Source organism: Eubalaena glacialis, chromosome 15, assembly GCF_028564815.1.
Source record: "Eubalaena glacialis isolate mEubGla1 chromosome 15, mEubGla1.1.hap2.+ XY, whole genome shotgun sequence".
Classification (NCBI taxonomy): Eukaryota; Metazoa; Chordata; class Mammalia; order Artiodactyla; family Balaenidae; genus Eubalaena; species Eubalaena glacialis.
The window spans coordinates 58,982,487-58,994,861 of NC_083730.1; the positions used below are offsets into that span (position 1 = coordinate 58,982,487).

At 37.7% G+C, this 12,375-nt stretch overlaps 1 protein-coding gene across 1 annotated transcript in view; it reads right to left on the minus strand.

Moving 5' to 3' along the window:
- Nucleotides 1-12,375, minus strand: part of DLGAP1 (DLG associated protein 1) — an 871,245-nt gene that overhangs the window by 505,327 nt on the left and 353,543 nt on the right. The gene's annotated exons all lie outside the window — the stretch shown is intronic.

Consider the following 12,375-nt stretch of genomic DNA (forward strand, 5'->3'; position numbering starts at 1 on the left):
CATTCTTGAAACTTCAGTTACAAAAATTTCCTTTCAGGGTCAGCCTCCTTCAATCCACAAGAGTCAGTAAAATTTTTAAGATGCCAAGCTACTAGGCAAAATTCAAAGGTGTTCCACACCATCATATTTTGGCTAATCCATTCTTCTGTATACTTTATTTCTGGAATGATGGTAAAAGTCTGGCAGTTGACATCACATAGTTGAAATATCGTTAAAATATGGAATTTTAAATTTTTATGTGGAATCTGTATCTGCAGATAAAACTTCAAGTGATTTTATGGTGCCATGATTACTTTGAAGTAAGAATATTATAGAAATTTTAAAAGTCGTTTTATAACTCTTGAATTCTCTTAAGCAGAGAGCAACCTGACAACTATTGGGGTGAGGTCAAGGGAAGTGTGATTGCCACCCTCCTACTTCTATGCCATTTGCCCTCAGGTGATTTTTGTCACTTGGTTTTGTAGAATGGAGAACATTCTCCTGATGGTTCTCATTTGCTCCCTGATCCTTCAGGTATAAATATCCATTCTCTGAAGAGTTTCTGAGTGGTACTATTAAGAAATTGTCCCCATGGGAGCCCCATGAATGATACCAAACTGACGGGGGGGGGGGAACCCAAACCTCTAATGATGTGGGTTATTTTAAAATTAACTTTTTTTTCTCAAGGCATTTAATCAAAAGCCTCCTCAGGATGGCAAAGTAAGCCATTGATCTGTCTTTGAAGAGCGCATAGTTCCTCCACATTGAAAAGAATCCCTATTCTGTATGGATTAGATTCATTCATAGAACAGCTTCATGAAAATAACTATAGAAAATCAACAAGTATAAATCATAACTATACAATAGTATACATAGAGAAACAAAAGAGATATATCATTCCTTTAGGAAGACAAGCAAACACTGGTTCAAACATTAGCATAAATTTAATGAAATGAAAATTCCCTGTAACTTTACTCTTTCTGTTTTCTCAACTATTACACTAAAAGTGTAAGAAGACCCAAACACACCCAAAATGATGACGCTAGATGATGATAATCTGAGTTGAGATTGTTCGGATTTGGTAACATTTAAAATTTAGCTCAAGTTTCAGCCATAATATCACATCCTTCATAATATCCCTTCTTTAATAACATTTGACTCAAAGAAAATGAACAGTATGTTCATTATTTGAGCACCATCTTTGGAAATGCATTCGCTTAGAGTGGTTAAAACTCTCTTTTTATATTCAGGAAGCAGGCACCAAAACCTTGAATCAAATTGAGATCACATTTTATGATTTAAACACTCTTTCAATAAGTATTTATCCTGCAACATTGTATTACGGGGTTTGGGAACAGCAAGTTGATAGGATATTTTCTGTTCTCAAGGAGTTTTTAGTGGGAAGCGGTATGTGTCAGCCTATGTTCTGACAGCAAATAATTCTAAACATCCCAGTGACAACAGAACGCAAGCTTATTTCTTGCTCACATGATATGACCAGAGGAGTTGCCAGGGGGGCTCTGGTTACTGCAGTCACTGAGGGCACAGGCTCACAAAGGTTTCATCTGGACGCAGCTTTCCGAGTTCACCACAGCAATGGGAAGAGACTGGGGGCTGCACACTGGCTCCTGAAGTTTCTTCTCAGCAGTGACATGGCATCTCTGTTCATAATTTTGGCCAAAGCAAGTCCTATAGTCACATCTAACTTTAAAGAGGACATGTGTGACTCTACCATGTGCTCAGAAGAAGAGTTAGTGATATCTGATAACCAGCACTAATGTTACAGCAGAATGATGAGACACAACCAGAATGTGTGGGCCACCCCAGTGTCCCTCACGCCATCAGAGAGTCCAGTGAAATGGGCCATCTCAAAGTTTTAAGAAGAACATCAGAATGCCCTGATTCGCTTAGAATTACATTGTCATAAAGAAGAGAGGTGGGGCGTACAGATGGATGCATCACCTTCACCCTGCGTTACCAGGGCTGATTCTCTAAATGTCAGTCAGAGATTGAGACAGGCTGGGACCTGGGACCCTTTTCTGCAGTGCTTGCACCTGGACAAACGTCCTCTCGAGCAACAAAATGCAAAGAAACTATAAGGGACTAAAAATAACTGAGTGCAGGTGCAGCTGGGGCAAATTCTGGACAACAAGACACAAAAAGACCAAAACAAAACAAAACAAAACAAAAAAACCCCCAACTGCCACTTCTGAAGAGCCGGGAGCAAAAACAGGGTACTGCACACGCCCCCTGAACTCAACACCACCAAAGGGGTGGGCAGACGACCTAAGCCACCCCTCCGATCTGACCCCTGGACACATCCCTACACTCACTCCATATAAGGAACCAGCTCGCCCCACTCGGCGAGCAAACAAGGGAACCTGTTACTTGTTTTCACTCCCTCCTGTGGCTGCAGGAGCCCCAGTAAAGCTTTGCCTGAATTTCTTGACTGGCCTCTTATCAATTTCTATTGATTGGAGAAGGTCAAGAACACTGGTCAGTATCAAGATGATGACTCTCACAGAGGCGGACCGTGCTCTGATAGAAGGTGTGTAAATACAGGGAAGATGGAAAAACAGAGGGTTGTCTTCACATTAAAGATAGATACATAGTCACATGGTATGTTGATCTGGGTCTGCTATGAAGCAGAGGCCAAAGATGAGATTAACTGTGCAAGAGATTTCTGGAAGAGGGAGCTAAAAATGGTGGGGAGGGTGTGTGGACTTCAAAGTAGGCCTGATGACTGAGGAAGGACAGAGGAAAGGGAGGAGGAGTCTTAGAGTGCAACGCATTTCTCAGAAAGGTTTGGGCAGGCTGATGGGAGGTCCACAAGCCAAAGCCACTGGCAGGAGGGTCCTCCCCTGTTCACTGGTTGGGCCTGTCTTCATGGTCCTGATGTGCTTAGTTTCCCTGAAAGCAGCACAGGGGAAATAGGACTTGGCACAGCTGTGGTGGGAGAGCCAACGTAGAGAGCTGGGCCCTCAGACAATGACGCACCTACAGTAAGAGATGCTGTAAAAGGGAAGAACAAATCTGACTTCATACTGGATCTGTTTCTTTTCCTTTAACCTTTGTATTCTATTGCTTTTGCTACAAGAATGTTCACTATAGTCCAAAATATACAGAACAGTCCATTCTTAAGGCTCTGACCTTTAAAGGTATAACACTTTTCCATTCATATAGAGATAAAAAGTTGCAGAACAGAGAACAACATTTGTCTTGTTGGAGGTTTACAGGAATGTCATGACCTGACCTACGTGGACAGCTGCAAGAACAAAGGATTCTGATACCAAGAAGTCTGCAACAACCAACCACACCTCCTCCCCTTCTAGTATAAAAGAAGCCTGAATTCTAACTCGGGGAAGATGGTTCTTTGGGACACTAGTCCACCATCTTCTCGGTCTATTGGCTTTCCAAATAAAGTTGCTATTCCTTGTCCCAACAACTTGTCTCTCAATTTATTGACCTGTCATGTGGTGACCAGTACAAGCTTGGACTCAGTAACAACGTGAATGGTGTGTTTTTAAGGCCACCACACTTGGTGCTCAGAGCTTGTCAATTCCAGTATTAGCACTGGTCTTACTTGGAGAGTACAAAGGAAGTTAACAACTGGTGCACTAATAAGCAAACTTTAGAGGTTAAGGGATGTTAATTCATCATTGAAACCAAAGCACTGTCATCTGGGACTGCAATCTGAGTCCTTGTGTTGTCAGGATGCACATAAACTTGGCTAAGGCAATCCTGCATAAGAGGAAAGTCGCCTTTATTTATCGAGAGAGGATTCTGTATTTAATTTCAAATACAAACCATTTCTCATTTAATTTCACCCACCTGAAACACCCTTATGGATCTAACAACTATCCAGTCTTTTAAGGTCTAGTATCAGCATTCCAAAGCCCTGGTGCCCTTGATCTGATATTCTATAGGACTGATATTCTACAGAGATTTTCTATACCACAATCTAGTCCTTAGGTTCTACCTTGGTTTTCTCACTAACTGATTCTCATTTGGATTAAAAGGATAATATCTTTTTTTTGAATGAGCATCGCTTTAGCTTTTATTTTATTTATTTTTAAAAATTTTTTGGCTGTGCCACGGCATGAGGGATCTTAGTTCCCCAATCAGGGATCGAACCCGAGCCCCCTGCATTGCAAGCATGGAGTCTTAACCACTAGACCACCAGGGAAGTCCCAAAAGGATAGTATCTTTCTATCCTTTTTTTAAAATTTGAGTATAGTTGCTTTACAATGTTGTGCTATTTTCTACTGTACAGCAAAGTGAATCAGTTATATGTATACATATATCCCCACTTTTCTGGATTACAGGATAGTATCTGTCATATCTTACACTTTCCAATCAGCTTTTATAATAAAGCTATGATATGTTAATATATAATATAAATAATGCATATGCTAATATATACATAAATAGGATATAAGCACACCCTCCATCCCCACATAAACATATTCCTCTTCTGATTTTTCCTATTTTGCATTTATCACTATCTGACATACTGTATGTATTTACTCTTTTCATTTAATTGTTGTAAATGATTAAATGTAATCAATGTAATATAGACTCCAGGAGGGCAGGATTAGTTGTCTGTTTACTACCAGATCTCTAGGCTTGTAATTATGTTTCACTTAATAGGTGTTCAGTATATATTAACTGAATGAGTGAATTATACACTTTGTGTTTTGGTATAAATTTTAAATCAGGTATATTAATGTTATGTATGTTTTTGTATGTATATCTATACTGTATGTATAATACATAGTGAGAGATGTTATGTATTTTTATATATGTTTACATTTTGAAGCTGTAACTTTAATCTTCTGATTTCCAGATATTTTAAATATCAACAATAATGTAGACTGATTTAGATGTTTAGGTTATTTGCAGGTACTGATAAACATGATGCATATGTATACATGCATGTATGCATGTATGCAAATGCAATATGTATTTTTTAAACATATATGATAAAATATACTTTACAATATACATTGTAGCCTAAGAATGTTTTTATTTTGTAGTGACTGTGTAATAACTAATAATGGAAATGAAGAGGAATCATTATTTAGGGAATCAAAGAGCCTGACTAGAGGGAAGTGGAAGAGCTGGCCTTTGATCTGTACTGCCATCTGCTGTGTGTTGGTAAAACAGCAACAAAACGTGTCAAATGTCTAAAACCTGAGAGCTGGGAAGGACTTTAGAAACCATCCAAACCAACTTCTACAGGTACAGGTGAGAAAGAGGGACGTGAGAAATTAAGTGACTTGCACATTTGCTGTCTGTCTTGTTACCAGCAGAGCAGAATGTGGAGGAAGTGCTGTTTAGTGGCAAAAAAACATGCATTCTGGAATCAGATAGGCTTAGTTTAGCATTTTAGCTGCATGGCCTTAAGCAAGTTACTTAAGACTTTCTGAGTTTTATTGTCCTTTTGGGATGAATAATATTTACACTATATGATTTATATGAGAATTAAATGTGATTTCTTTCCTTCCTTCCTTCCTTCCTGCTGACTGAGATATTTCCATATAGATAACAAGGTTTAATCCACAAAGAAGATAAAATAATCATAAACATATAGAACAACATAGCTTCTTAAATATCTGAAGCAAAAATAATAGGCATAAGGGATCAAAAATCATGTTGGGAGACTTTACTACATGCCCCCTCAGAAATCTACTTATTAAGTGATTTAAAAATTTTTTTAAAGTTGAGGATTGAAGTACTGTTTCTCAGACTTTAGTGACCACAAAAATCATCAGAAACGAGCCCTACATAAAATACTGGTGTTACTATAAGGTCGTAATCTTTATTCACATCTCTATTTAACCAAGATATACTTCTTTAGGAACCCCTGATAGTTTGTAAAGAATGTATTTTTTATCAGAGATAACCCAAGCTAACGTGGGAGACGGACTACATGATAATTTTGGTCTATTTTAGGTATTTCAAAATTTTACTATTATAACATAATTCTGTAACTGTGAACATCAATATTTGACTTATTAGGATTTTTAGAAAAGGGAAAATACTTATCTAAAACCTAAAGGGTAAATATAATATATACACGTATGTATGCATATCTTATATTTGAATATACATCTGTATATATATTCCTAAACCTGATTAAAATATTTCTTGAAAAAGCAAAATTATTGAGAAATCCTTGGTCCCTATGTGAATCTTTCCTTGGGATGATTTAAATATTAACACTTTCTCATAAGGAGATAATATACACATCAAAATGATAAACTGATAAATCTTATAATTGTTTACATTTCTCCCGGTCAGTTGTCCATTTGCTATTTAAAATGCTTTATAATTTAATGATGTGAAATACAGCTAATCAACTCTCAGACCACCCGGCACAACGTTCATTCCCATATCTCTCAAGAAATACACGCCTGCGTTCTTTCAGGAAAACGATGTGGCTATCATTCTAAGGCAGAATTACCTCTAATAATAGTCCCATTATTATAGTGATTCCTATTTCATAATGTATAACAATTACACTATTTTGAAATCCCCGACTACAAAAAAGTTCTCCTGTGACATTGTAATATGTCCAAAAGATGGGCTTGCTTGTCTGAGCCATCTTGAAGGAGAAGGGCAAGAGACAATGAGAGCCTTCTTACTTGCAGGCTGTCATTATGATTTCTGAACTCTGTTCAAATATCCATTCATGTTACAGAGAGAATGTCAACTCTGTAATTCAAAATTCCCATTGTTCCCTAAGTATACTGCAGCCCCTACAGCTGTAGTACGAGAGAAGAGTTTTCGTCTGACTTAAGGTCATATCTTTCTCTGCCATTGAAAAGTATTTCTTTACACAGAGGATAAAGAATGTGCTCACATATGTGTGTCTCAATTTCAATTATCTCGTAGTTCCTCCAGCTGCCTTCTAAGAACGGAGAGCATCTGCTGTGCCTGGCTGTGTTACACGCCCCAGTACAACGGGTGATGAATATTAAACAGGTAACATAGGTTCTGTGTAGACGTTCAGCGTCGTGGAGCAAAGACTCCAAATCTATGTTTTTCTGTAGACTTTTTCTTTAGAACAATTCTTTTGAGCCCAGATAGTTTAGAGGCACAAAGCAAGAAGCCCTTCCTGCATTTTTAGTTGAAATCTGACACCATTGGGAAGGTGAAACTTTTTTTCATAGATTGAGATTGGCTTCTCTTAGATGTGATCTGCCCTAAATAGTCAGTGTATCAATCCTATTAGAAATCAACGTTCTTCATCTTCATCGTCATCATCATCATCATCGTCATCATCATCATCATCATTTTCATCACTATTATCTTTATAGTTATTTATACTGTTATGAGTTACATGTCAGTGTTAATTAACTCAGTTAACCCTCTCAACCCCATGAGGCGAGTATAATTATTACATCGTGAGTTGACATGCGAAGAGACGAAGGCAGGGGAGTTTAAGAAAGTTGCATACGGTCAGAGTTAGAAATGCTCGAGTCAGAACTTGGGTTCTGGAGTGAGTCTGCTTGGATTCAAAATCTGGCTCCCCCAGGACAAACAGTGTGATGGCAGGGAGGTTTCTTAACTTCCCTGAAGCTCAGTTTGCTCTTCTGTAAAAACGGTGCACGATAATGGACCACGGAGGTTAAGATGGGATGGAGAACAGGGAGACTATGAACTGTAGAAAGAGGGAAGACTGGGCAAACTGGATGACATAATCTCGCATTACTATTCACCATTTTTTATATTTATGCTGTTACTTATAGATGTCTAAGTAACCCAGCTCTTAACCCATAACCAAATTACACAAATAAAAGCAGGGTTTGGCAAATGCCAGTTTCTGATGCAAAGTAGATTCGAAGGTAAAAATCTACACAAACCCTAGAAGACACAGCTATTTATCTAAGAGGCAAATGGAATTAAGAGTTCACACTTTGGTAAGGAGAGAACGAAGATATTAAAATGTCCTGTCGTCACTAACATAGCACGTTCTTCCAGAAAGAAGATGAATTCATTTTAATGCTCCAACTTCACACTTTCAAAACAGGAAAGTCACCTTCAGGCAGTGCTATCTGAGGATAATGAAGGGGGAAAAAAAAGAAAGAAGCAAATCTAAAAATTCTGACACAAGTGTTTTTTTTTTTTTTTAAACATCTTTATTGAAGTATAATTGCTTTACAATGGTGTGTTAGCTTCTGCTTTATAACAAAGTGAATCAGTTATACATATACATATGTTCCCATATCTCTTCCCTCTTGCATCTCCCTCCCTCCCACCCTCCGTATCCCACCCCTCTAGGTGGTCACAAAGCACCGAGCTGATCTCCCTGTGCTATGCGGCTGCTTCCCACTAGCTATCTATTTTACATTTGGTAGTGTATATATGTCCATGACACTCTCTCACCCTGTCACATCTCACCCCTCCCCCTCCCCATATCCTCAAGTCCATTCTCTAGTAGGTCTGTGTCTTTATTCCCATCTTGCCACTAGGTTCTTCATGACCTTTTTTTTTTTTTTCCTTAGATTCCATATATATGTGTTAGCATACTGTATTTCTTTTTCTCTTTCTGACTTACTTCACTCTGTATGACAGACTCTAACTCCATCCACCTCATTACAAACACCTCCATTTCATTTCTTTTTATGGTTGAGTAATATTCCATTGTATATATGTGCCACATCTTCTTTATCCATTCATCCGATGATGGACACCTAGGTTGCTTCCATGTCCTGGCTATCGTAAACAGAGCTGCAATGAATATTTTGGTACATGACTCTTTTTGAATTATGGTTTTCTCAGGGTATATGCCCAGTAGTGGGATTGCTGGGTCGTATGGCAGTTCTATTTTTAGTTTTTTAAGGAACCTCCACACTGTTCTCCATAGTGGCTGTATCAATTTACATTCCCACCAACAGTGCAAGAGTGTTCCCTTTTCTCCACACCCTCTCCAGCATTTATTGTTTCTAGATTTTTTGATGATGGCCATTCTGACCGGTGTGAGATGATACCTCATTGTAGTTTTGATTTGCATTTCTCTAATGATTAATGATGTTGAGCATTCTTTCATGTGTCTATTGGCAATCTGTATATCTTCTTTGGAGAAATGTCTATTTAGGTCTTCTGCCCATTTTTGGATTGGGTTGTTTGTTTTTTTGTTATTGAGCTGCATGAGCTACTTGTAAATTTTGGAGATTAATCCTTTGTCAGTTGCTTCATTTGCAAATATTTTCTCCCATTCTGAGGGTTGTCTTTTGGTCTTGTTTATGGTTTCCTTTGCTGTGCAAAAGCTTTTAAGTTTCATTAGGTCCCATTTGTTTGTGTTTTTATTTCCATTTCTCTAGGAGCTGGGTCAAAAAGGATCTTGCTGTGATTTATGTCATAGAGTGTTCTGCCTATGTTTTCCTCTAAGAGTTTGATAGTGTCTGGCCTTACACTTAGGTCTTTAATCCATTTTGAGTTTATTTTTGTGTATGGTGTCAGGGAGTGTTCTAATTTCATACTTTTACATGTAACTGTCCAATTTTCCCAGCACCACTTATTGAAGAGGCTGTCTTTTCTCCACTGTATATGCTTGCCTCCTTTATCAAAGATAAGGTGACCATATGTGCGTGGGCTTATCTCTGGGCTTTCTATCCTGTTCCATTGATCTATATTTCTGTTTTTGTGCCAGTACCAAACTGTCTTAATTACTGTAGCTTTGTAATATAGTCTGAAGTCAGGGAGCCTGATTCCTCCAGCTCCATTTTTTGTTCTCAAGATTGCTTTGGCTATTCGGGGTCTTTTGTGTTTCCATACAAATTGTGAAATGTTTTGTTCTAGTTCGGTGAAAAATGCCAGTGGTAGTTTGATAGGGATTGCACTGAATCTGTAGATTGCTTTGGGTAGCAGAGTCATTTTCACAATGTTGATTCTTCCAATCCAAGAACATGGTATATCTCTCCATCTATTTGTATCATCTTTAATTTATTTCATCAGTGTCCTATAATTTTCTGCATACAGGTCTTTTGTCTCCCTAGGTAGGTTTATTCCTAGATATTTTATTCTTTTTGTTGCAATGGTAAACGGGAGTGTTTTCTTAATTTCACTTTCAGATTTTTCATCATTAGTATACAGGAATGCAAGAGATTTCTGTGCATTAATTTTGTATCCTGCTACTTTACCAAATTCACTGATTAGCTCTAGCAGTTTTCTGGTAGCATCTTTTGGATTCTCTATGTATAGTATCATGTCATCTGCAAACAGTGACAGCTTTACTTCTTCTTTTCCGATTTGGATTCCTTTTATTTCTTTTTCTTCTCTGATTGCTGTGGCTAACACTTCCAAAACTATGTTGAATAATAGTGGTGAGAGTGGGCAACCTTGTCTTGTTCCTGATCTTAGTGGAAATGGTTTCAGTTTTTCACCATTGAGGACAATGTTGGCTGTGGGTTTGTCATATACGGCCTTTATTATGTTGAGGAAAGTTCCCTCTATGCCTACTTTCTGCAGGACTTTTATCATAAATGGGTGTTGAATTTTGTCGAAAGCTTTCTCTGCATCTATTGAGATGATCATATGGTTTTTCTCCTTCAATTTGTTAATATGATGTATCACGTTGATTGATTTGCGTATACTGAAGAATCCTTGCATTCCTGGAATAAACCCCACTTGATCATGGTGTATAATCCTTTTAATGTGCTGTTGGATTCTGTTTGCTAGTATTTTGTTGAGGATTTTTGCATCTATGTTCATCAGTGATATTGGCCTGTAGTTTTCTTTCTTTGTGACATCTTTGTCTGGTTTTGGTATCAGGGTGATGGTGGCCTCGTAGAATGAGTTGGGGAGTGTTCCTCCCTCTGCAATATTTTGGAAGAGTTTGAGAAGGATAGGTGTTAGCTCTTCTCTAAATGTTTGATAGAATTCGCCTGTGAAGCCATCTGGTCCTGGGCTTTTGTGTGTTGGAAGATTTTTAATCACAGTTTCAATTTCAGTGCTTGTGATTGGTCTGTTCATATTTTCTATTTCTTCCTGGTTCAGTCTTGGCAGGTTGTGCATTTCTAAGAATCTGTCCATTTCTTCCAGGTTGTCCATTTTATTGGCATAGAGTTGCTTGTAGTAATCTCTCATGATCCTTTGTATTTCTGCAGTGTCAGTGGTTACTTCTCCTCTTTCATTTCTAATTCTGTTAATTTGAGTCTTCTCCCTTTTTCTCTTGATGAGTCTGGCTAATGGTTTATCAATTTTGTTTATCTTCTCAAAGAACCAGCTTTTAGTTTCATTGATTTTTGCTATTGTTTCCTTCATTTCTTTTTCATTTATTTCTGATCTGATCTTTATGATTTCTTTCCTTCTGCTAGCTTTGGGGTTTTTTTGTTCTTCTTTCTCTAATTGCTTAAGGTGCAAGGTTAGGTTGTTTATTCGAGATGTTTCCTGTTTCTTGATGTAGGCTTGTATTGCTATAAACTTCCCTCTTAGAACTGCTTTTGCTGCATCCCATAGGTTTTGGATCGTCGTGTCTCCATTGTCATTTGTTTCTAGGTATTTTTTGATTTCCCCTTTGATTTCTTCAGTGATCACTTCGTTATTAAGTAGTGTATTGTGTAGCCTCCACGTGTTTGTATTTTTTACAGATCTTTTCCTGTAATTGATATCTAGTCTCATAGCGTTGTGGTCGGAAAAGATACTTGATACGATTTCAATTTTTTTAAATTTACCAAGGCTTGATTTGTGACCCAAGATATGATCTATCCTGGAGAATGTTCCATGAGCACTTGAGAAAAATGTGTATTCTGTTGTTTTTGGGTGGAATGTCCTATAAATATCAATTAAGTCCATCTTGTTTAATGTATCATTTAAAGCTTGTGTTTCCTTATTTATTTTCATTTTGGATGATCTGTCCATTGGTGAAAGTGGGGTGTTAAAGTCCCCTACTATGATTGTGTTACTGTCGATTTCCCCTTTTATGGCTGTTAGTATTTGCCTTATGTATTGAGGTGCTCCTATGTTGGGTGCATAAATATTTACAATTGTTATACCTTCCTCTTGGATCGATCCCTTGATCATTATATAGTGTCCTTCTTTGTCTCTTGTAATAGTCTTTATTTTAAAATCTATTTTGTCTGATCTGAGAATTGCTACTCCAGCTTTCTTTTGATTTCCATTTGCATGGAATATCTTTTTCCATCCCCTCACTTTCAGTCTGTATGTGTCTCTAGGTCTGAAGTGGGTCTCTTGTAGACAGCATATATATGGGTCTTGTTTTTGTATCCATTCAGCCAGTCTGTGTCTTTTGGTGGGAGCATTTAATCCATTTACATTTAAGGTAATTATCGATATGTATGTTCCTATTCCCATTTTCTTAAACGTTTTGGGTTTGTTATTGTAGGTGTTTTCCTTCTCTTGTGTTTCTTACCTAGAGAAGTTCCTTTA